This window comes from Coffea arabica, chromosome 7e (assembly GCF_036785885.1).
Source record: "Coffea arabica cultivar ET-39 chromosome 7e, Coffea Arabica ET-39 HiFi, whole genome shotgun sequence".
Taxonomy (NCBI): domain Eukaryota; kingdom Viridiplantae; phylum Streptophyta; class Magnoliopsida; order Gentianales; family Rubiaceae; genus Coffea; species Coffea arabica.
In genome coordinates, this window is record NC_092323.1 from 23,394,314 (window position 1) to 23,421,444 (window position 27,131).

A 27,131-nucleotide genomic window follows, 5' to 3' on the forward strand; every position below is an offset into this window, starting at 1 on the left:
ATACGAAATTTATTTGGAATTCCAAATTCTTTGTTTGTATGAGAGAAGAATTCATTAGGAATTAGAATTGTTTTCAAGAAAATGCTTACATAAAATTTTTCTTTTTTTCTTTTTTCTATATAATAATTTCTTTTTTTCTTACATTTAGCTAATTTTTACTAAAGATTTAAAAGAAAAAACCAATTTGTGCCTTTAATAATTTATTTTTCTCACTCTCATATCAATTTCTTTGGTGAGCATTGCCTTTAGCATGTTTTGATCCATTATCCCTTTTTGTGAAAAAATATTTCCCCATCTCAGCCGTGGTATTTTCAACTGTGTTTTGATATATTATAATAAAGCAAAATTCTTTCTTATTTCTAATACTTATGCAAAATTCAAAAAAGAATTCATCAATCATAATAGCTATGCACAACTAAAACTCAAATTCCTCTATTAAGTACCAATGGCATGATAAAAATATGAGAGAGGAAAAGTTGAAGCAATTTTTCACTCATGTGACAATAACTACAAAATCAAGAAGCAATATTTCATGAAAAAAAGGTAAGAAAACAATCAGTTACAAATAAATCCTACATATGTAACAAAAACACTTGATCAAATGCTTCAACTGTAAAAACCAAAAAGCTAAAAACTATCAGTTACAAATAAATCCTAACTTAAGAGGCCAACTGTATAAACCAATTTCTACTTCTCCCGTTTCCACCCCTACTTCAACTGCCTCGTCATGTTTCTGTCTCTGTTTTATGTTCTTCAGTAAATAAATAGAAACTTAAAAACAAAAAAAAAATTCCAGCCAAAACACATATCTCCAAATACCCCTTTGTTTGTTCATATCAATTCTTCACTTAGGTAGCTGCGCATTGAGCCGTAAGGAGAGTTGATAGTCACGAATTGTATATGTTCAGGCATAACTCTGCAGATCAGAGGTCAAGAGAAAGTACTTCAATGAAGCAGCGGATACAACATTTCAATGCCCAGTTTTGGGACATTTCATTCCACTAGTATTGAAACGTGACACGCTGCCACTTGGTCCTGGACTCTCTTCTCTAAAATTTGAGTTCAGCATGGCTAGTTCATGAAGTTGCTACCTCTTTATATGGTCCTAAGACTCATCCTGCACGAAAAGAAAATAAGGAACATCAGTTGAAACCAGGTTAACTTGATTTCCATCAAGGGTTCACACCAGAATTTGTGATGACATTTACTGAGGCTATACACAAATTTTCAGCTAGATTTGACTATATGGTTCAGCGACTGAACTTCATGGTCAAATTCATCTTCTCATTCTATGGTTAATTGGACTTCGATGTCAAAAAAGAGGGGTGAAAAAAAAAAGAGTAACATCAATTATCTCAAGTAGTTAACTTATGCAATTCTGAAGAAAATTATGTAGCATACCACAGGCTTTTCATTTAAATAATTGAACTCAAACAGGGATTCAAGAAGAGGATTAGAGATGCAGCTGAGAGGTTTGACGTAATGATTGAGAAGATTATAGAGGAACATCAAGAGACAAGGACGAAATGTCGGCATAACAATGATGCAGGTCAACAAATGAAGGATCTAGTTGATATATTGCTCGATATATCTGAAGACGAAAGCTCAGACATAAGACTGACAAGAGAGAACATCAAGGCTTTTATCCTGGTAAAACTCATGGCTGCCTCCTCTTGTTTACTTTTACCTTTTATTGTCACAGTTGATTTATGAAATGGAACTAGATTTCAGCAACAAGAATACTGTATCTACTACCATCAGGGTAGTCAATACATCAGACACAGGATGTTCATCAAAATAGTCAAAGGTCGAAAACTAGATGATTGTTCATTTGATCTGCTCAAGAAATATACGGTACACACAACAATTTTGCAATTAAAGTATCCTAAATGCCCTGTTTTTGTGGCAAGTGGAGTGAGAGTGCTTAAATTTTCTGCATGCTCCAGTGACTTAGGAACTTTTTCTCGTTTCCTTGCTTCCATGTCCATATCAGTGGCATGATACAAATATTATTCATTTTCATACTAAAAATACAAAAAGTTTCCTTAACAAGTAAATTCCTCAATTTTTCCAACCCGCAATGATCCACAAGCAAAGAATATAGAAAAATAAAAAAACCCTTTTCCCATTTTTCATGCTAATTTCAAAAATACATGTAGATGAATATGCATCAACATCTAATAAAATATTTCACAACTACTTCACCAGCAATTGATTAATCATACAGAGGAGGCAGGGGAATAAACGTATATATTTTGAAAATTTTGTCAAATAAATTTGTTGCATATGACCTGCAGAGATTGAGCCCCGGAGATCCTGAACTGCCCTGTTGTTCAAGATGGCGTCCCAAACAGCTTTGTCGCAGGAGATCGAGGCCATCACGTTCTGCAATTTAAGTACGCACCCTTTAGAGACAGAACTGAAAGAAAAATTCATGTGAAAATGAAGTTAAAAAACTTTCAAACTATAAGCTGATGTCTTTTAACAATACATTCGATCCAGTACCATACATCCATTTTTCTGAGTAGAAGAGCAACAAGAAGGGCAGAAATGACTAAGTCATCAGCAGAATGAGATTTTAAAGAATTACAAGGTAAGTGCGTCAATAACAAGAAATTACCCTCAAATCGATAAGGCCAATAATGGAGAATCCATGTACAAGGGATGCCCACAACATGTCGTGCTTAGAAGGCCATCACCGGCGATCATCTTTAGCTACAGCTATTGGATACACTAGATTTGAGCCAATTTATAGAAAGAAACCCTATAATTTCGCTCTTAGCATGCGTAAATGAGAGTAGATGTTCATTGTGGGAAGAGGCAGAGGAAGAAGATGAGTAAGAGGAGAGACAAGATGTGAGCGATGGAAGTACAGGTGGAGGCAGAGGAGGAAGGATGGGAGGAGGCGGAGAAGGAAGATGTGGAGGAGAAGGAGCTGCAAAAGAAGTGATAGTTGGTCTGTGACGAGAGAGAGAGAGGACTTTCATTTTCATTTTTTTCTTTGATTATACAGAGACCCGTTTTATTGATTTAATCCACTTAGGATCCGCGTACTAACCCGAATAGAAGGTGAAATTATGGAATTAGAATTGTGATTCTTAGGTCTTACCAAAGAATTGAATTTGTGGAATTGATGGCCCATAGAATTCGAATTGAATTCTAATTCTCTGGCATTGACTGTCTCCAAACTGAAGATTTGGAATTGGGATCCCAATTTCAATTCTAAACCCCAATTCTACGGGGAACCAAACATACCCTAAGATGAATTTAGATCATGCATTGAGGTCTTCATATTAGTTTTAGATAATTAATAGATGAAAGGATGTCTGAAGTGATCATAATAGAGTTTAAAAGAAAGAGAATGTAGAGAAGGTACGGAAATAAATGAGTTATCATACAAGAATATGAAAGAAGTGAAAAAAGATGCAAGGAAATAGACTGGAAACTTATTTAAAAAAAAAAGAAAAGAATCCATATTTAAATCCATATCAATATCATACAATGATAAATGAAAAAGATTAGCTTACAAATTACCACTAATTGCATACATTACATATGCAATATCTTTTTAGTCTATGATAATTAAGGGTTTTCAAAATATCCCAAATGTTCCCAAAAAGAAACTTAATAATCTAAATAATGCAGCAAAATAGTTCTGTGAGTTTTTCACTATAGAGAAAAAGATTACGTTCCTACACTTTATGGTTATGCATGCCATTGATAGCATTCCAAATAATTGCTACATATTTTATATGAAACAAGAAGTGGTTGGTGATGGTACATAAGTCTTGCAATGTTTTCTGAGCTTTAATATTGATAGATCCTAGCTTTTGGAGATGGAACATTGTTATTTGTATTGTATTTTTTTCTCTTCCTAATTTGAAATGCATTAGGTTGCCTTATATAGTATGCCTTTCACTACTCTTTTTGTTTAATCGATACAAGTTGGTATAAAAGGTAAAGTGGGTGAAACTAATAAAAAGCTAGATAGAGAAGCGAATAAAAATGCCATTGCAAAAGTTTAGAAGAGATATACAAATGTCTTAATTGATTGATGTTGATGTGGTAGAGTTGCTTGCAGTTTCTATTCTTGTGGTTAATTCTTGAATTTTTTTTAATTGTAAAACCTGGTAAAGCCTTTTCATTGATTGTGAAAATTGTTCATAATTTAGGGACATTTTTCAATCAGGGTCTCGATTTTTCTTTAGAAATGCAAAAGAGGGCTACAAAAACAGATTTCAGACATCTAGTATGGCCCCTAATCAGGAGTTAGGTGCTCGAATTGGTAAACTTCCAATTGGCATAGAGGGGTATAATAGAGGTAACCTTGCAAAGAAATAAAAAAGACAAGTAGTAGCATCCAAGAAAGAAAAAGTTAGAGCAAAATTAACTCATACAAATGACTTACACCTTGATGATGGAGATCACGTTTCAATCCATGAAAAATCTGATTTTATGCTATCAAATGAGCTAAACGTAGTGCATAATTCCTCTAATAAAGCTAGTGCTAACGAGTACGGGATATGCATATAATAATTAAACTTATTTCACAGTCAATTTTTATATTTATCAAATCATAAATACCCCACACGTGATTTTCTATAAGTATATAGGTCGAGATTGAGTATAGAGTATTAAGCGTCGAATCCATAAGGAAATTTGCACAATTACCGGTACTACTAAAGTTTCTCTATTATTTAGACGATCAACAAATAAAAAAAAAAATAACACTATGCTAAACTATGCAAGAAAATAGCAAATGAATGCTATTTTCTCTCTCTAACAAAAATGTAGTTCTTAGCTAGTTTCTTAGTTCTTTAGTTAGAGTAGTGTAGGATAATTTAAGTTAGCTAGTTTCATCCATTTCTTGTGTGGAGCTAAACTTGGATGCAGATTAAAGAGTAAGATGAAGAGTTTGATCTTATGTGATTAGGGTGATATTTCTTCTACTACTTTCTCACTTGTATTGGATTTCATATTTAGTTATTATACAAGTTTGGATTCTATGTTTATTATATGTTTCTAAAGTTCATGTCTTGGGTTTTGGTTAAACTTTCTATGATTGTATTATGATAATTTTTTGGCTATTTAATACTATTATTTTGAACAATTTATTTAGCACTTTTACTTTTTAAAATCATGATTAATTTGGTACAATTAATTGTGATTTTCTAAATGTGTTATTCCTTAAATGAAAATTGGGATTTAATACTAGTTTAAGAAGTGCTAAATTTAGGAAGTACACACACTAGAGTAGATGTGCATTTTTATGATTTTAGTAATTTATTTCATATAATTTCATAGAAATAATGAATTTGTAATTAATTTTATACCCATGAGAGTAGATTGACTTAGTTACAAGTATAGTTGATTCACTACGAGAGTAGGTTTCACATGTACAAAAAAATTATGCCATAACTAACCAAAATAATAATACTCAATAATCCAAAAATTACATTTGCATGAATAGTTAGGAATATCATGACCTAGGGAGTTTTCATTTGTTATTTTCTTACATAGTTTAGTATAGTTTTATTTCCTTTGATTTGTTGATCGTCTAAATAGTAGAGAAACTTTAGTAGTACTGGTAATTGTCCAATCTTCATGTGGATTCGACCCTTAATACTCTATACTCAATTTCAATCTGTATACTTGTAGAAAATTGTGTATGGAGTATTTAAGATTTTATAAATGTAAAACTTAACTGTAAAATGAGTTTATTATTGTATGTATACCTCACGCTCGTCAAGTGCAAGAATAAAATTCAAACTACTGAGGTTCAAACTAGAAATTGGCATGAAAGACCCAAAATTTTATTTTGGTCAACAATTTGATGATAAGCATAAGTTCAAGATGGCAGTGGACAATTATGCAATCAAATAAGACAAGGACATTAAGTGGGTAAAATAGGATAAGCAGAGAATAGGCCTGTCAACGGGCCAGGTCCGGGCCGGAATGCATATATCCGGACCCGGACCCGTTATACTAGATTAGTTCCGGATTCGGCCCGAATACCCGACGGGTCTTCTAATCTGTCACCGGACCCGTACCCGACGGGTCCCGAATCCGGGCCGGGTCTACCCGCCAATCAGACCCGTTAAAAATCTGTTCAAGTAACTCCTGGAAAATGCAAACTATTGAGAATGCAAACCTGTTCTACGGTAGTTTTACCGTAGTTTTTCAACAGAATGCAAACTTTTGCAAACTATTGAGAATGCAAACCTTGTTCTACCGTAGAACAAGAAGAAAACAGCATGTAGCAAACTATTTCATATAATCTAATCCAACAAACACAAGGATTTAAAAAGTCCAACATCCAACAAATTACAATTTCAACAAAGCCAATATTAGCAACAAAGCCAATATGACATCCAACAAATTACAATTTCTAAAAAGTCCAATCAAACATAAATTCCAAATACATCAACCAACTAATGAAGTCCTGTAGATTACAATAGTCTTCATGGCTCTCATGTTTCACAATTTTCTGCAACAAAAACAAGGATACAACATATTTGTAAACAAATTACTAACTAATACAAAAAAAAAATTAGGTAAGAAAGAAATCAAATTGGCCTTACTCAAATACATCACCCTAACTTGGGAACTTTAGAAGAATCACCCAAATCTTCTCCAAATACTTCTAAGAAAACAAAAAGAAAGAAAGTAGATTAGTCTTTCTAGAGTAACTCAACCAAACAAACTTGTAATATGGATTTAAAAAGAAAAAACAACAAAAGAAACATAAACATGAAGGACTTACTTCTTTTCTTTTTCAAAGGTAACCAATCTCCAGTTGTTATCAAAGCTTCGACCACATCAGGAAGCAAAGCAGCACGGGTCTCATCAATTACCCTTCCGCCAACGCTAAATGCTGATTCCGATGCCACAGTAGTAGCTGGAATTGCAAGAATATCACGAGCCATCTTGCTAAGAATAGGCAATTTTGGACTGTTTGCCTTCCACCAGCCTAGTATGTCAAAATCATCTTTTCTTGGAAATACAGGCTCGTCCAAGTATGACTGCAATTCAGATTTTTGGCTAGCAAGAATAGTAGAAGAACATGATTGCTGATACCATTTGTCAAAATCAGACAACTCATCATCATCATCTTCTACGTCTATATTTTTGTTACCACAACTAGAAGTCCCTTCTCCTATATTATCTCCAACATAACTCAAAAAAGGAGCAAGGTCACCTCCATATTCAACAAACAAGTCAGCAATAGCATTACGAACTCTATCCACATATCTTTCACCACCTTCTCCATAAAGTTCATTGTAATAATACTCTACTAAAGCCAACTTAAATCTAGGATCAAGCACCACAGCAATAGCTAGCACCAAAGAACATTCTTCCCAATATTTCTCAAATTTTGCTTTCATTGGAATAGCCATTTCTCGAATAAAATCATGCTCACTAACTTCCCACTGCCTCATCTTAATACGAATATTACATATATCAGGAAAAAAAACATTTGCTGTGGGAAAATTAGAACCACTAAAATGACATGTGGCTTCATAAAATTTTTTCAAACAACCATGAACAACACTAGCCACTTTCCAATCATTTTCTGAAGGATTGAACTTGTAATTTCTGTCCATTTGTTCTAAACGACAAAAAGCTTCCTTCAAAGGCAAAGCAGTCTCAAGCATCAAGAATGTAGAATTCCATCTATTTTGAACATCCATACCCACTTTTTTTTTTATTTTTCAGCTTGCATTGATTAATTGCATTCTCAAACTTTTGACAAGAAGAAGTAGACCTTTTCAAGTACTTTAAGGTCTCTCGAATCTTATGAAGCAATTTTCCAACAATAGCTAACCCATCTTGCACAATCAAATTAAGAATATGTGCACTACATCGAACATGAAAAAGATCACCTCCTAAATTGAGCAATGACTTATCCAACAGCCATGATTTCAAACATTTAACCATTGAATCATTTGAAGATGCATTATCAACAACAACAGAGATCAGCTTCTTATCAATGTTCCATTCCAAGATGATATCAGAAATAAATCTAAATAATGTTTCACCATCATGAGGATATGGAACAGATTTAAAAGCAATAATTTTCTTTTTCAATTCCCAATGTTCATTGACATAATGAGCTGTCAAACAGGCATAGGCAAAATTTTGGTGATCTGATGTCCAAAGATCAGTAGTTAGACTTATCTTACCATCAAAATCATCCAAATACTTATACAATTTTGCCTTTTCTTCTTTATAAACACTAATCACATCTGCCCTGGCTGTATTTCGAGAAATCAGCTTAAAATTTGGCTCCAAATTATTCAGAAAAATCTCAAAGTACTCATGCTCAACTATGTTAAAAGGATAGTTGTGTTTTATTATAGCTCTAGCCAAATCCATTCTACTTCTCTCTTGATCAAACTTGAAAGTTTGAACTTTAACTTTATCCTCCAAAGCATTTTTAGCCAACTGAAGTACTTGCTGCCCCCCACTCCTATGTCTTCTAGCAATGCAATTATCTATGTGTTTTTTCAAATGGCTTGTCCCGCATGAGCTATCCCCGGCCATTTTTTTTTTACAATGCTTACATACGGCAACAATACCAGTAGCAGTCTTAACTCTATCCATATCAAACCATACCTTAGATGTTAATTTCTTTTCCCTAGGTTTCTTACACGAATCATCTTCCTTCACCTCCTCCTCTTCCGAATCCAAAATGGCAACCTCATTCTCATCAGCTGTGCTACTTGGTCCTGTTGGATTACTCGGCAAAGATGACATCCTGCAATTAGTGAATAACATAATTTATTAGATAAACATGGTACAAGACAAATTCCTTAGAATGTTGCATTCAAAATCCAGTGAATGCAAAAAATCTAAACAGCAGAATGCAAAATTTTTAGCACGAGTATAAGATGTACTGTCCAGGAATTTATGATGCACCAGATTCTTGAGTTTATTAACATTCCAGCCATATCAGAAGAGTAAAGCTCATTAAGATATTAACTGGCCTTGTTATTATGTTTTTATAGGACTATAACACATAAATTGCAGCAAAGCTCAACGCGAAGTCTTATCATTAGCAAGCCATTGATGATAACACCAAATTGCAGTTTTAATAGAGGGGAAACAAATTCCTTTCTCTTATATTTGTTAATTGACAATCCGAGAAGATGACAAATGATCCGAAAAGTGTTTCTATCCCTTCATTCTTTGAAATGTAAGCTCAGACCAATTCTGAGGAATAAAATTCCAGATCTTCTAGCAATGCAATTAATCATGCGTGCAATCATCCAATGATCCAATGACATAACCTATGTACTTAGTGAATAAGTACAGCAAGATCAGAACAAAGAAACTGAAACAGAGAACAAAGAACAAAACTGAATAGCTAGTCTCGAGATTATTCTAGTAAACTGAAACAGAGAACAAAACTACCCAACTAATAAAAATTCCACCGCTATTTTCCTCCATAAATTCCAACATTTTCCCGTCAACATAATCTGGCAACTTATTTAAAAAAATAAGTACAGCAACATCAGAAATATAAGTACAGAGGGCCGAAAAAAATAAGTACAGCAACATCAGAAATATACTAACAAAATTTAAAAAAAAAAGAAATTGATGAGACATATATACAGAGGGCCGAAAAAGAAATTGATGATACATATAAACAGAGGGCCGAAGGGATCAAGTTTACTTGTTAAGATAGAACTTCGTGCTGAGCACCGACGGCAAATCGGCAAGTCCGCAAGAGCAGCCAAGCAGGAAGACCGAAGACGCCAAAGACTGGAGTAGTTGACTGAGAAGCCGAGCAGTCGGCAAAAGCAGCGGCGGCAGCCGAGCAGGAACTCCAGGAAGACTGAAGACGGCGAGGAGGCGAAGAGCCGAAGACTGGAGTGTGGAGTGAACTGTGAAGAGTAGATTGAAGATTAGACGATTAGGTTTAGAAATTAGATGACTCGTTTGGTTTAGACGTTTAGTCCTTTTCGGTCAGACTCAAACTTCAGTCAATTTCCTGAAAATTGCAGATCTGGTGAGTGGTGGTGGTGGAGGCGCGACTCAGGAGTTGGGAGGCAGAGGAGAAAAATGGTCGCTGGGGCTGGGTAAGGAGCAAAGGAAAAGAGAGTGCGGCGGCGGTGGGTTACGTGGGTATTAGACTATTAGGGATTTAGGGTTGAACAAAATTGGGTATATATTTTTAATTATTAATTAATTAAAAAATGGGTTCGGGTCCTATACGGGTCGGAACGGCATATTCCGTATCCTACCCGCAAATCTATTAGGTTAAACGGGTCCGGGTCCGGGTCCGGGTCCCGGAACTATATGCCTACCCGTACCCGTCAAATATTGGCGGGTCCGGGCCGGGTCCGGGTCCAGACCCGGACCGTTGACAGCCCTAGCAGAGAATAAGGGTGAAATATAAGGCTACTCATTGTGAGTATATAGTTTGATTCTAAAATTGAAGAAGGTAATGACTCATTTGCTATCAAAATAATGGGACTAGCATATACATGAGGCAAAAACTCTTAAGAGAGCTACCTCAGATTTCTTGGCAAGAAGGTATGTAGACTTTCTAAGGCTGAACAAGAGACTAATAGTGAAAGAATTTAAAGATGAGGTATATAGAGAACTGAATGTGCATATCACCAAAACTTATGATTGTAAGATGTTCATGAAAGCAAAGATCTTGATCTATGGGAGTTACAAAGATCTATACAAGAGACTATGAGATTACTATGATAAATTGATAATGAAAAATTCAGATTCTATAGTGTATATGGAGACAACATTAGATGAAGAAAGTGAAAAAGATTTCAGAGGGCTACAACATTAGATGAAAAGAAATTCGGGTTTCATAGTGTTAACAATCTTTTCTCATCTCATCGATTCTCGAATAAACTATCTATGTTCCTTTTACTATATTTTCATCTTTAACTCTATTATACTATAATAGTTAAAATGTATTCCAGATGATAACTAGCCCAAAAATCAAACCAATGTTTGGCCTTTTACGTAATTATAGATAGTATCGTAATTTTAGCTCATTTTTTCATTTCATTATATTTTTAGTTTTCTATTTAGTTTAGGACCAATCATCTATAATAAGGATATATCTATGGTTTTATTACATAGATTTAGACATATTTTATCAAAATTTCAACACCTTCGTGTTGGATTATTCCTATTCTTAAGAGTTCTCAAGTTTTAGATTCTTATTGAATTTTGTGTGGGTTCTTGTTGAATCATGATTTTTCCTTTAGAATTGATCATGAATCATCATTGGTTCATTTATTCAGATTAGTTTGTGTAACTATTCCCATTCCTATACTTTTACTACCGCGTTAGCTAACACTAGAGCAAGTTTCTCCTACAATGATTGATTGTTGTAACATTTCACCAGAATCATTGGTTTGATTGTACTATGCTACTGTACGACAATATCTCGTAAGTATTTGATAGGCTTGAAATACAAGACTACTTCAAGAGATGTGTTTGTGATGAGCATGCGGTTGCAAAACAATGACGTAGGCGATGTATTCGTAATAGATATGCAATTAAGAGGTTCACTCCTGACGAATCTACTATTCATACTATCTCTCCACCCTCTCGTAATTATCAAATTTATGAGACCAGTAACCAAATCAACCAAAATCATCATCAGACCTGTGAGACTAAAATACTAGTTATTGTAGCAAAATTTGAGTTAGAAAAGAGAAGTTTGAAATCAAATAGAAGCAATAATTTGTTTGTGAGCTTGAGATTGAGAAGGAGGAATATATCTATGATCCCAATGGAGAAAATGAAGAAGTTGAATTTTCTTCATACTTGTCTATGATAATATCTGAAGTAGATCTTGATTCTCTAACTATGAAACTCGAGAGTTAGAAGAATTTCAAATTTTGGAGATTGAAGAATTTTTTTTATGGATAATTCGCTAACAAATTTGGCCCTAAAGGGTTCATTGTCTAATAATTCAATGGATACAATTATTTTCTCAAGTCAATAAAATATTACTCCTGGTGAGAAAATTATTGTTGGCTAATCTTTTTTTATTGAAATATTTTTTGCATAGACTCATATCAAGTTTTTTATCAACAAGGGAAAAATAATCAAATTTATCTTGACCATGAAAGATAAGGAAGCTATTGGTTTTGTAATTTTTTCAAGATCATATACAACTTCATGTGTTCATAATTAAATGCAAAAATTTGTATGCAACCTTAGGTCCTACAAGATTTATGGAGGAGTCGTGGCTATTTCTTCTTATGGTTACTATATCAAGCTTTTTCATGGAATTCAAGGATGAGTTTTTCTTAAATGGGAGAGTCTGATACAAAACAAAAAATCCTAGGTTTAAGAACCCGTTGTCCGTATCCATTGATAATCGTTTAAAATTTTTAATTAGGATATTTTCTATAATTTTATTGATATGTGTATTTATCTTTATTAGGATTATTATTGTTATTATTAGTGTAATTGTGATGGCAAAGGAATATCCAAACGGAATTGAATTGAGGAGTAGAAAAGAGGACTAATCATTTGGAATTTGCAAAAGTCTAACCCTATGACTGGACACAAGCATGGCACCTGACTTCATTCAGGATGTAATCTAAATGATGTCCAATCCAATGGTCAGGCTAATTTCTAACTTCTGACATCATTGTAGACAACATCGTAGTTTTAGCACATTTTTTCAACTTTTATTGTGCTTTTCATCTCTTATTTAGCTAAGAACTTGTCACTTATAAATAGGGATATACTTAAGGTTTTATTACATAGATTTTGACATATTTTGTCAAAACTTTAACACCTTCATATTGAATTATTCCTATTCTTGAGAGTTTCAAGTGTCAGATTATTGATGAATTTTATGTGTACTCTTGTTGAATGATGATTTTTCCTTTAAGGTTAATCGTGAATCATTTTTGATTTATTTATTCAGATTAGTTTGTGTAACTATTCATGTTCTTATGCTTCCGCTATCATGTTATCTTCTTTCTTCAAATTCTTTGTATTTTTTCTCTAATTTTTGGATAAGAAATGTGTCTTCTAACAAATCCTTGTACTATTCTTTTTCCACTGTAATTTGCAATCTAGATTTATGTCATCTCCTTTCAAAATAATTTTCTATTTTTTCATAGAATAACAAAAAAAATGTTGCTATCTCTTTTTTCAAATTCTACTCTATTCCTTCTTCTGCATCTTATTAGTTTAGATATTTAGTGAGAAAGTGTGAGAGAGACTTTTGTGTAGTTGAAATATTAATGAGAGTCAAAGAAAAGCAAATGTATAAAATATCAAATTTTGTGAAATTAAAAACTGATTGCAACTTTTTGCACTAAATAGGACAATTTTACAAAATGAATTCCACTATTTGTTAACTTTCATTTGTTGGCTTATATATTTCAGTTTTTATCTTTTCCTTTAAATAAATGAAATGACATCACTTGGTTGATTTCTTGTTCCCATTAATGTGGCTGAATTAGGGCTCTTGTGGTAACCCAAAATACAACCACTCAAGAATGGTAATCAAAATGACCGTCCCTAACCTGAATTCTCCCTATACCACTTCTTTCTTGAATTAGCAAGAGTTATCATTTCATTTCTATTTGTGATAAGTTCAATTCTATTTGATTTTACATATTGTTGGAACCTAACTCCATCCATCTTCCATACACTGTGGGCTTCTTTTGTGTAATTAAATACAGTATCAAAAAATTTAATTTTTGAGTTAGCCACATATACTATATTTCTTGGTTAATATGCATACTATAACTTGAGTTAAAACTATTTAGTCTAATGGAAATGACTCTAATTTTTCTAATTTTTTTCTTTAAACTCTTACCTTTGATTTTAGTTTATTCTTTTTAAATAAAAAGGATTCAAAAAGCACCTTGAATGTGCATGCCAATCTTTGTAAGTAAAAGCATATTTCTAAAATTTTTACTATAAAATATAATTTTAATTTTTTTAGAAAATAGACTATTAGAGAATTCTATTAACAACTCAATGAAAAAAAAGATAAAATAGGTACAAGAAACAATTAAGGGAATGATATTGATAATCATTATGGTGGTAAAACAAGAAGCTACTGATCCTATTATTATATGGGTATCATTTAAAAGAATCAAATAAATTCAAATCTAAACTTTAAAAACTATGTTTTAGTCTAATCTGTCTGGAAAAATTAAGAAAACCATCTCATTTATTTTAAGGTTGCAACAGAGCATATAATTAAAATAATTTCTTGGGTACAATTAAAAAGAATAAAGAAAACACTAAAATTCTCTATAATCTAAAGTTTACTAAAACTAGTGCATTTTAATGCCATGTTTAAAATAATATGTACTCAACTTGTATATTTATATGAGAGGATTCATAAATTTTAAAGATCTAAGGAGCTATAGCTACCTTATCAATTAAAAAATTGATGGAATTAAAGTGACGTTCATGATTATACTAAAAAGAAGACATTAACTGATACTTGCCATCTAAATTTTATAGTAGAAATAAAGACTAAGTTTAGAATAGGATGAGGTTAAATCACGCATGAATCTTGATATTGGTTTTAGATAATCAATAAAGGGATAAATGTCTGAGATGATCAAAATAGAGTTTAAAAGAAAGAGAATGAAGAAAAGGTAAGAAAATAAATGAGTTATCAAACAAGAATATGAAAGAAATGAAAAAAGATGCAAGGAAAAAGTGAGAAAATTTAGTAAAGAAAAAAAATGAATCCATTTTTAAACCCATACAAATATCATCCAAGGATAAATGAAAAAGCTTGTCTTGCAAATTACTACCAATTGCATACAGTACATATAAATATCTTGTTTAGTCTACAAAAATTAAGGGCTTTTGAGATACCCCGAATGTTCAAAAAAGAAAATTTAATCATCCAAATAATGTAACAAAATAATCCTATGAGTTTTTCACTAGAGAACAAAAAGATCATGTTCCTGCCTACATGGTTATGAATGCCATTGATAGCATTCCAAATAATTGTTAGGTATTTTATGTGGAACAAGAAGTGGTGGGTGATGATATATCAATCATGCAATGTTTTCTAAACTCTGATATTAAAAGAACCCAACTTTTGGAGGTAGAATATTGTTGTTTGTTTTGTATTTTTTTTCCTCTTGCTGATTTGAAATGCATTAGTTTGTCGTCTATATTATACCTTTCACTATTCTTTTCATTTGGTAGAGACAAGTTGATATACAAGGTGAAATGAGCGAGACTAGTGAAAAGTTAGATAGTGAAGTAAATAAAAATGCCATTGCACAAATGCTAGAAGAGATATAAAAACATCTTAATTGATTAATACTGATGTGGTAGAGTTGCATGCAATGTTTATTCTTTTACTTAATTATTGAATTTTTTTATTGTAAAATCAGATTGAGTCTTTTCATTAATTGTGAAAATTGTTCATAATTTAAGAACATTTTAAATTTTAGATATCAATTTTTCTTCAAAAATGCAAAAAGAGGGTTATAAAAACATTTTATGGAGAATGAAGGATGAGAATAGCTCTTGCTTTGTGCATTGTTCATTGAGCTTGCTACTTGACGAACCTATTTTCACAAAGATTATTGAGCCATTTTGTCATTAGTAACAATGACAGTGTTTGGATAGGTAATTTTTGGATTTTCTCAAATAATATGTAAAATAGGTATTTGGATAACATAAATCTTGACTCAAACAAGGCACAATGTATGTCCCCCAAAAAAGCTCCCAAGTGAATTTGGATTTGTGTAGGCTAAAAAATGACCAAAATATCTCTGACTGAAAAATGTTCTATTTCAACTTTTGGCAAAAAATTTTGCCCATTGTATTTCGACTTTTTGACTAGGAAGATCAATGAACTGGATTTCAATGTCTCCATATGAATTATAGAGTTATGTGTTAACTTTTTAAGAATCACCTTAATCCGATACTTGTAGTTCAAGATATAGCCAAAATACCATGATGTGTTAAAGTTGTCAAACTCCTTTTGCTTTGAATCTCTTCATATATTATCAAAATCTACAAAACAACACAAATTTGCATATTAACCCACACATTTGCATGTTTTGATTAAAAATCACCACTTGTATAAAAAGTAACTTATAAAGGAATTCAATTCTTCTATTTTAACTTAAAACACACCAAAATCTTAATCTAAAACCTAACAAAAAATAGTAAAATAAAAGCTAATTAGGCGTAGTTGTACCAGGTACAAATAACTTACACGACATATTCTATCTATCTAAGTAGACTCTAGTTGCTGTAGGACTTAGACAGCATTATGATATGATTAGACTTTCATTTTGTGGTTATTTATATGCAAAGACATATGCCATAAGTTCGAAAGGGTACAACACAATTGTTGTTTTTCCCTCATCTATTTAATCATTACAAATAGTTGATCCAGGAGATAGAAGGTGCCTTGTTATGCTGGTATTAAGCTTTCCTATAGTTTGCAAATTTATTTTCCTATTATAATTTAGCTTTGGGGAAATATGCCACATGTTTCTTAGTCTTAATCATTTTTACTTGTCTATGGTTGTGTGTGTCTGCAATCAATTCTAACTTATTGGTTAGGAATCATTTTTAATTTATTGACAACTATATAATTTAAACTAAATGTTTAAATTCACCAATTTGAATGCTTCTTATTTTTTAAGTTTTGTCTCACTTACACTACTAAAATGAAAGAATTGTTCTTTTGTTGGTGCTTAGATCTAGTTCAAAAAAAAATTTTAACTTATTTTTAGTTCATATATTGCTAAATCAATTTTTTTGTTAATTTTATTGATTATGAGAAATGACTATAGGGGATGTTCATTTTTATTAATTTTGTATGTCTAAAAGAGTGGAAGTTCTTGGATGATGTCTAACTCTTACAAACATTCATCCCTCTATTAGGGAAACAACTTGCAATATTATGGAAGTGTAGTATTTTACGTTACTAACAGTTTGTTATGGTTTTTGATTTTTTTCTTTTAAAAAAAAACTATTGTTTTTGTTTCCTTTTATTTTCTTATCTTTTTTCATTTTTTTTCTTATTTTTTTTTCAATTTATTTTTCCTTAGTGCTTATTTTATTTGCATCACCTATTTTAAAATTATATTTTCTTGTGCTTCACTTGGTGTACTATGAAATAGTAGCAAGCTACTAATTACATTCATGAGTTATTGTGGAATGCGATCTACTTTCATATGATAATCTATTTTATTACATATTAAATATGAATCTCACAATTTATCGTTTGAAGTAGATAAACAAGTACTATCAAGACTTCCAACATCCAAATAGTACTGATTTGGTGATAAAATGGGATGAGGTGATGGATGGTAGACATGTCACAAATAGTTGAATTCAGTTTTCAGCCTAACCCCCCTAATTCATGCCTTCTTGAGTACGCGGACGTAGGAGAGATTCTACTAAAGAGAAAAAAGTGTGGTTTCAAGTTCTGTTATTAACCCTCCAAATCACTTTCTTTCATCTGATGATGATGGCAATTCTATTCCAAGAAATTTCGACAAGAGACCAATATCCAGTGGTACCTACAGTTCTGAGAAGGAGGGATGAAGAGCAAGGGAGAAACATTTAATAGAAGTAGCCAAGTAGGTTGTGAAAGGTTTGAATTAGAGAAGTGGTTACACATGTTTCTATTGAAAGAGTTGCTAGATGAAGAGTTTCGTACTTTGTTCCTTAATTTCAGTAAGAGTGAACAGATGACATGGATAAAGATGTTTATCATCCCGAAGATGGAGCAGAAGTAAGGCAATTTAAAACTCTTAATTTGTATAATTGGATTACTGTTATGATTCAAGACTTTTATAATTTATGGTTATTGGCTCGTACTTGTAATGTTGTAGCCATTCCAGATTTTGCTTCAGATTGCTATGGCCAAAAAATATATATGTCAGCTGTTGTGATGCACTTATTTAAGTTTCTTAGTAGTGTTGATTTTTTTGTGTTCTTCATTCTCAGTCATGACATTTTAGACCCTTCAATGTTTAGTGATATACAAGTACTAATTTTATATATACACCAATTTAGGTGTTTAATCTAGTTGGACAGCTAAGATTAGTGTGATTGTGAAAATTCATTCATGTTGATAATCAATTTTTTGTCATAATTCATAAGTATTACTACATGATTGAAATAAAAGTAAATGCATTAGTAAGGCACAAAAAATAGCACAATCGAGAAGTTATTAGACATTACCAATACCTTAGATAATGTCTGCTAATCGATCAAGTAGTAAGGTGAATAGCAAACAAATGTCATGAACTATTACATCAATAGCATAGTTATTAAACTTTGCCCGGAGAGGAAACCGGTGAAAGAGGTGGGTCAACGGATCACTGGTTCAACCAGTGGGTGAGTGGTTGAACTAGTGGGTCACTAAATATATTTAAATATTATGTCTTATAATTTTTTATATAGGATATATGATATAAATTGTAATAAACAATGTCAAAACAAATGTTCATTTAATTTAATTTGCCATAGAATATTTAATTCATATAAGAATCAGCAAAACATAAATTTAATTAGTAATCCACAAAATTTCAAGTGTAAAATTTTATATGTTTAGTGTAATTATCTAGGTAACTTACGAATTTTAAGTGCAAAAAATTATTAAAAATAATATTTGTCTTTAAAATAAATTATGTAATATGTTATTTTTGAAATCTATTTTATAATTTATAGAATTTAGGGGTCATAAGCTTTTATTAAAAGATTTCAAATAAATTTATTTTGGAGAAATAAAAAAAATAAAGATAAAATTGACAAAACGTTCATATAGTATAAGAATGGTAATTAATTAACATGTGACGACAAAGTGCTCTGGTGGTGAGTATGTCATACACCTAACCAAAGGTCTTGGGTTCGAATCCAAGTAAAGATTTGGAACATAGTTATTAAACCCGATTCGACTCGACGGATCGACTGGTCAACCTGACGAATCGCCCATTTGTGACGCCTCACTTCTCCCTAAAGCGAACCAAAGGGTATCCGCGGGACGCCTGTCCAGTTCTCGTCAGGACTCAAGCAATTTCTATTCAAGCTTATAACGGTGCTAAAAGTCGATAACCAGTAAATACACATACAAGTAGCGCGGAACCGTTCAAGTTTAATGATTTTTAATAATCACCCAATCCTTACATCGAGTTTCCATAATATAGTCCAAAATATACAATATCCAAAAGTCTAGATAAAAGAGTTGGAACCCTATTACATGAGTACACAAAAGAGAAATTCCTCCGAACCTCATTCCAAGCCCAAACCTGTTAAGGAAAACAAATCTATAGGGTGAGCAAAACGCTCGTGAGGCCAAGAACACGCATGCAAGCACATTGATCAAGTAACAACCCCAATTTAACAAGTAAAGCATCAATATTGCAATAAATAACAATTCGAGCGGAAAAATAAGCAGAAACAATTCAAGGATATCGGAGCTCTCAGGAGCTAATTTCCACTTGTTTTGCCAATGTCATTCGTATACCTTCCCGCGATAACACTCCGTCAACCGGGTCGGTATTTTCATTCCATAGATCACCACTTACTTCCCTCCGTCCACCATGCACCTCCCGGGCCCGCAAGACATTTATAAGGCCATACTCCACGAGTATACCAAGCAAGACCTCTCATTAGGTCGAACTTCATTATCTCATGACTCGCCAAGATTCCCGACCAAACCCATGCCGGCTCGAGTCCAAGGTCGGCCGATCAGTTTGAGCGTCCCCCATTTTCATTTGAGAGTCGAGGAGATTCACTCCAACGACGTATGCAACCATAGCATACCATTTCATTTCATTCAATCATTCAATCATTTCATTTCATTCGATTAAGTCATTCATTTCAAATAAGGACGAGTGCGAAAAAGTACACACTTGCCTCCATTTTCAAAATCTCCGAACAATCATAACAATTAAATTTGTATCAAGTATTCATACACTTGACACTCACCAATATAAGCAATGAGGAAGAAATGTCCCTCGGAGCTTTAGGCGTTCACTGTGGGATCCTCTTGAAGGTCCTCGTATGCGCCTGAGCAAATAATAATAGACTATCATTCACAAACCCCTACTATTAAAGAAGATCGTACTACAGTACAATCTTAGAAAGTCTCGTGAAAATGGTGTTTCAAATCGAGGCTCTCAAATGGTGTTTCAAAGCACAAGAGAAATTTAGTTTTCATTTTGAAAATCAGGTATAAATTGTTCAAGTAATATCGAAGGAATAAGGAATACTTGAAAAATTCCATTTCCTTGAAATTCAAAAAATTTCAGTTTTGATACGATATTTTGAAAAATCGTATCTCACATTCCACAAGTCAAAAATTGGAAAACTTGGTACCGTTGGAAACTTCTTCCAATGTACTAAAAGTTCCTAGAATACACTTTTCTAAGATTCCAAATGGAAAACATTCAAAAATAAGTTCGAAATCGCTGCTTTGGTTCATAAGGCAGATTTAAGTTGATTTTTTGCCAATTTTGAAAATTCAGTAAAATTCACCCGATTGGAACTAGCTTTTGAAATTTGGAACACTTTTAGAGTCACAATCCAAGTTTACAACAAAACAAGCGGAACAAGAAACGGAGTTTTGAGTACTAAGATATGGCAACTCAAAGTTACCAAAATTCCCTTGTGAAACATGGGTTTTCCAAACTCGAGTCATGAATTTTGGTAATTTATTTGAGCCATGAAACGGCCTCGGAATAACACCATAATCAGCAGTATAATACAGCCATATAAGGGTTGTCCTTCTACCAAATTTCATGGAGAAATAACTTCGGAAAGGTAGTCAACCAAACAACCAAAGTTTCGAAAAATCCTAAGGTAAAACTGCCTTGAGCTTTTTATTTTCTATTCCAAACATTTGGTCAAGGAAAATCCTTCAAACATGGTTCATTTGTGTAGGAAAAGCCTAAGGAATATTCATGGTACAGTTGGTAAGTATTTTAACTCCAAGAAACTCAATTGGCAAGTCCACACCAAGTCTAGCATCAATTCTGCCCAAAATTTAGGGTTTTCAAGTACAAGGCAAGTTTCGTATTTTGATCACAAATCACTCAATTCAACTCGGAATTGAGCATGGTTAGTGGCGTTGGAAAATACATTCATAAAACTATAATTTAACAAAAGAAATTATTTTGAAACTCAGCACACAACCAGCTCAAATTCGAGCCTCAAGTTGTAGCTTGAGCATGGTTAGTGGCGTTGGAAAATACATTCATAAAACTATAATTTAACAAAAGAAATTGTTTTGAAACTCAGCACACAACCAACTCAAATTCGAGCCTCAAGTTGTAGCTTCTGAACTTCGTTCCCGGAAAACAGAGAAACAGGACAGTCATCTTTAAATGGTTGGTACGGGGTCCTCGGGTGGAATTAGGGGTTGCATTTTATACCGTTGGAAAGTTGGGAATGTCTAGTTTCAAATGCCACTGACAGCAATTGATTTCGACATCGAAGCACAGAGTTATGGATGAAACAAGAAGGCTGTCTGAGCATTACGGGAAAATTTTTCCAGGTTTGCTAACTTTGTGAGATTAATCCATTTGACCAACCAAACCTCAATATTTTTCGATGAAACTTTATACACCATCTACACAACATATAAACATCATATACAAGCCATTAAAATCTCAAAATTCCGCAAAAAGATGCACAATCATAACAAGGGCAGAATTGAAAACTTTACATCTATGCATTCCTTGAAGTTTATACTAGCTATGCACTACTAATCTACTAATTTGAGCACTAAACCAACATTAAATCCATCATCAAGCATCATATCAGCCAGCAACCCAAGAGTGGGAGTTCATAGAACCCACATTCAAAATTTTCTAACAATAACAAGCCACCCACATGAATATCTAAGCTCATAAGTGTAAATCAACTTCCATAGGCCAAGAATTTGAGGATTGATCGCCACTTACTTGTGTTGGTGAACAAGACAGAATTTTCGGCCTTCCTTGCTGCAAAATGAACCATGAAAAGCACCCCCTTTTTAGCTAGATACAATCCTCAAGTGTTCAACTAGGTGTAGTTCAATTTTGGTTTGATTTGGTTGAGATTTGGTGCAAGAATTTGGAGTAGAAAGTGATGGAGCAAGGCTGGTTCTTTTCTATCCCTTGGCCGGCTGTTTTTGGAGTGAGGAAAGGGAGTGTTTGTTCAAATAAAGCTTTCTAAAAACCTTTAATGTGTGGCCCAAGTTGGGGCAAAAGTCAACTCTTCAATAGTGCGCGTACGCACGCGTTTTATGCTCGATTCCTCTCGCGTTCATTTCACTAGTGCACTAAACTTTTAATGCACTCATAATCATATTAATATTATTTACTCTTATTTGTCCCAAAATAAGGGTCTAAAGTCCCTCAATTATATCGCTCGTGTAAAACGCGTATCTCCAAATTAAGCGCGTTAAAGCGAAACTTCCAAAATATTCTTATAACGGTGGTACTAATAACTATCACTTGAGTATTTAAACATAAAATACCTATCTTAAGTCCATCCTACAAGTCTCTAATTTTCCAATCTTATAGTATTCTCGAATCGATTATTGACCCCAATCGCGTATTCACTATTTTCAATTAACGAGCTTTCAAAAATTAAATTTTGAAACGAGACATTTTAAAAATATAATGAAACTATAATTTCCATGTAATCAGGTTTAAAGTGGTTTTTAAAAAAAATAATATTCAGATTAAATGGGCAGTTAAATATTTAAATAACTCGAACTGGAATTTTAAAATAATAAAAATTTTGTGAGACATCACATACTCTCCCCTTTAAGAAAATTTCGTCCTCGAAATTTACCTTGATTGATGAACAGGTCTGGATACTTTTCTCGAATTGTAGTCTCGACTTCCCAAGTCACTTCTTCTAGACCGTGGTTCCTCCAAAGAACTTTCACCAACGGTATCTGTTTATTTCTCAATTCTTTTACCTTCCTATCCAAAAGTTTCACCGATTTCTCCTCATAGGTCAGGGTTTCATCAATTTCAATACTTTCTGATTGTAAAATATGAGAAGGGTTTGGATGGTACTTCTTAAGTATAGATACATGGAACACATTATGAATTTAGGATAAACTCGGCGGCAACTCCAACTTGTATGCCACAATCCCCACGCGTTGGATAATCTTATAAGGTCCTACAAACCTCGGTTGTAATTTCTTTCCTTTCCCAGTCATCAAACTTGCTTTCAGAGGTGTAACCTTAAGAAAGACTAGATCTCCAACCGCAAATTCCAAATCCTTCCTCCGATTGTCCGCATAGCTCTTTTGACGGCTATGTGCGGTTTGAATTCTGTGGCGTACCAACTTTACATTTTCATTAGTTTTCTCAATCCAAAACACTGTAGTCCGGTCTAAAATCTTCCGTTCACCTATTTCATCCCAACAAATCGGAGACCTACATTTCCGACCATAAAGCGCTTCATATGGGGCCATTTGTATAGAAGAGTGAAAACTATTATTATAGGTAAATTCCACCAGAGTAAAAAACTTACTCCAACTATCACCAAAATCTAGAACACAGGTCCTTAGCATGTCCTCAAGAGTTTAAATTGTCCTTTCAGATTGTCCATCGGTTTGAGGATGATAAGTGGTACTAAAGTTCAACTTAGTTCCCAACATTTTTTGCATTTTCTGCCAGAACCTCGAAACAAATCTCGAGTCTCTGTCGGACACGATACTCACGAAAATTCCGTGCAGTCTGATAATCTCATTCAAATACAACGTGGCCAACTTCTCTAACGGGTATTTCATATTAATCGGCAGAAAATGAGCCGATTTGGTCAGCCTATCCACTATTACCCAAATAGCATCATGGTCTCTTTGTGTCCTAGGTAAACCCGATACAAAATTCATAGTAATGTTTTCCCATTTTCATTCAAGTATCTCTAGGGGTTGCAAAAGTCCCGAGGGTTTCTGATGTTCAACCTTAACTTGTTGACAAACCAAGCATGTTTGGACAAATTGGATCTCCTTCTTAAATTCCTCATCGTTTGGCACCACTATCCGATTCCGAAATTTTAAAATACCATTCGATCCCAGGTTAAAATCCGACTTTTCTCCTTTTTCAACTTTTTTCGACCATTTCTGCACTTCAGTGTCCTTTTCTTAAGATCCCTTGATACGTTCCAACAAGGTGGAATTCACTACAATATTTTTCAAAATTACTTTCCTCGGTTCCAGTTGAGGATTTCAATAGCTAACCGTTTCCAACAAATGAAGTTCCTTAATCATCAACCCCGCCATTTGCACTTGACGACTCAAAGTATCGGCCACTACATTAGCCTTTCCTGGATGGTACTTGATCGTGCAATCATAGTTTTCCAAAAATTTCATCCATCTACGCTGCCTCAAATTCAGCTCCTTTTGAGAAAATAAGTATTTAAAGCTTTTGTAATCTGTAAAAATCTCAAATGTCACTCCGTACAGATAATGTCTCCATTTCTTCAAAGCAAAGACCACAGTTGCTAAGTCCAAGCCATGAGTCGGGTAATTCCCTTCATGCGATTTCAATTTTCTAGAGGCATATGCTATCACTTTATCATTTTGCATTAAAACACATCTCAATCCTTCCCTAGATGCATCTGTGTAAATCACAAAACTATCCTTCTCATTGGGTAGAGCTAACACTGGGGTTATGGTTAAACATCTTTTCAATTCCTGAAAACTCTCTTCGCACTTAGGACTCCAAATAAACTTTTCACTCTTCTTGGTTAGCTCGGTCATTGGTCCAGCAATTTTGAAAAAATTTTGGATAAATCTCCTATAATACCCTACTAATCCAATAAAACTTCGGACCTCAGTAGGATTTTTCGGTCTTTTCCATTTCGAAACAGCTTCAACTTTAGCTGAATTCACTTTAATCCCATCCTTAGAAATTATGTGTCCCAAGAAAGTCACTTTTTTTAATCAAAACTCACACTTGCTAAATTTAGCATATAACTGGTGCTCCCTCAGGGTTTGTAAAACAATTCTCAAATATTTCTTATGATGTTTCACATTCTTAGAATACATTAAAATGTCATCAATGAAGATCACCACAAATTGATTTAGATAAGGTTTAAAAATTCTATGCATTAAATCCATGAAAGCTGCAGGAGTATTAGTTAACCCAAATGGCATCACTGCAAATTCAAAGTGCCCGTACCTCGAGTTAAAAGCAGTCTTGGGTATGTCCTTCTCCAAAATCCTCAATTGATAATAACCCTGTCTCAAATTCAATTTCGAAAATACTACCGCCCCTTGCAATTGGTCAAACAACTCATCGATGTGGGGCAATGGATACTTATTCTTAATTGTAGCATCATTTAACCCTCGATAATCTATACATAGCCTTAGGCTTCCATCTTTCTTCTTAACAAACAAAATTGGGGTTCCCTACGGAGAATCATTTTCCTGTATAAAATCCCATTCCAACAAGTCTTGCAGTTGTAATTTCAATTCCTTCAATTTCGCTGGTGCCATCCGATATGGTGTTTTAGAGATAGGTGCTATTTCCGGAATCACATCAATTTTAAAAGCTATTTCCCGTTCCGGGGGTAAAGTCTCTAACTCTTCAGGAAAAACATCTGGAAAGTCTTTCACTACAGGCACGTCTTCCAAACTCACTTTATCACTAGGGGTGTTAATAAGAAAAGCCAAATACCCTTGAGCTCCTTTGCTTAAAAATTTTCTAACCCGAATCCCTGAGATAAGTGCAGACGAAACCAATTTATCCCTTACATCCAACTTCAGGGTTGCCTCTCTTGGAATGCGCAATTCTACAATCTTTGTTCGATAGTTTAACTAGGCATTATAACGGGCTAGCCAATCCATTCCTAAAATCACATTATATCCCTTAATTGCTAAACTTATCAGGTCGGCCAATAATTTTCGCTCCCCAACACAGATTTCACAGTCTCTATATATCATGTTAGCAATTAAACTTTGATCTCCAGTAGGTGTTTTAACCTTCAAATCATACGGTAATTTAACTGATTTCAATTCTATCCCAATCATGAAATTAGGGTTTACAAAAGAATGTGTTGCACCCGGGTCAATTAAAACTCTAGCTAAACGATGAAAGATTGGAATTGTACCTTCAACCACTTCAGTCACTTCAGGAATTTGTTGATAATCCAGTGCATAAACCCTAGCTGGTACTTTCGGTCGACTTCCTCCGGCACTGATCTGCTTAGAGTTTGACTTTTCTGGTCTCTGAGGGTTACCTCCTGTTTTTGGTGATTTCGGACAGTTGGCGACTTGATGTTCAGCATTACCATAAAACAAACATTTTCCCAATTTCCTCCAGCAGTCATTTTCAGAGTGGTTGGATTTACCACAGTATCCACAAATAACTTGAGGAGTCACAGTCGAACCAGTAGAAGGCGCTCCTCTAGCCTGAGCCGGTCCATTGCGACCTCCTCTGGATAAAGTTCCTCTAGAAACTCCAGTGGTCCTTATTCCTCCCACTCCTCTTCCCATCTTGGAAGGTTGTGCACTTTTACTAGCCTGCCCAGACGTAGAGCTAGAAAAATTCCTCTTTCTATTGTGAAAGTCCCTCACTTGCAGTTTTGCACTTTCAATCCTTTGTGCCTTCTCTAAAGTCTCAGTAAAAGTAGAAATTTGGATTGCAGCCAAGCCCTCCCGAATTTTCATATTAAGCCCGTGTACAAACCTTCTAATCCTCTTCCGTTCATTGACTACTAGTTCAGGAGCGTATTTAGAAAGTTTAGTGAATTTCCCCTTACACTCTGCCACACTAAGGGCTTCTTGTTTCAACTTAATAAATTCATCATCTCTCTTTTCTTGAATCAAGGGTGAAAGAAATTTTTCATTAAATTCCCTCGTAAAGTTCTCCCAGATCCAAGGGGTTTGAACTCTCTCCCATTTTTCTTTTATCATATCCCACCAAACACGAGCTACTCTCTCAAATTGGAAAGCGAAAAAATTCACTCGCCTATCCTCAGTGTAGTTTAGGGTGGCGAATATGTTGGTCATCCTCTCTAACCAATTCTCTGCTATTTCAGGATCGAATTTTTCAAGAAACTTAGGCGGATTGAATTTTAAGAACCTCTTTAAAACTCTATCCTCTCCTCTTTCCTGACCCCCAGGTTGGTTAAGCGGTCCAGGACCTTATCTATCAGTTAAGCGCTCT

General features: G+C 33.9%; 1 long non-coding RNA gene and 1 pseudogene across 2 annotated transcripts; both read right to left on the reverse strand.

Annotated features, from left to right (window-relative positions):
- Positions 1-462: 462 nt before the first annotated feature.
- On the reverse strand, positions 463-2,994 carry LOC113701086 (uncharacterized). Of its 2 annotated transcripts, none has more exons than XR_003450808.2 (3): positions 2,621-2,994; positions 2,292-2,419; positions 463-1,117 (listed from the first exon to the last, which is right to left on the reverse strand). It is a non-coding gene; the product is annotated as an uncharacterized lncRNA (long non-coding RNA). The 2 variants fall into 2 exon arrangements; XR_003450807.2 differs by having other exon boundaries at positions 2,292-2,385; positions 2,621-2,990.
- Positions 2,995-6,255: 3,261 nt separating this feature from the next.
- On the reverse strand, positions 6,256-26,632 carry LOC113701722 (zinc finger BED domain-containing protein RICESLEEPER 2-like; annotated as a pseudogene).
- Between the last annotated feature and the right edge of the window lie 499 nt (positions 26,633-27,131).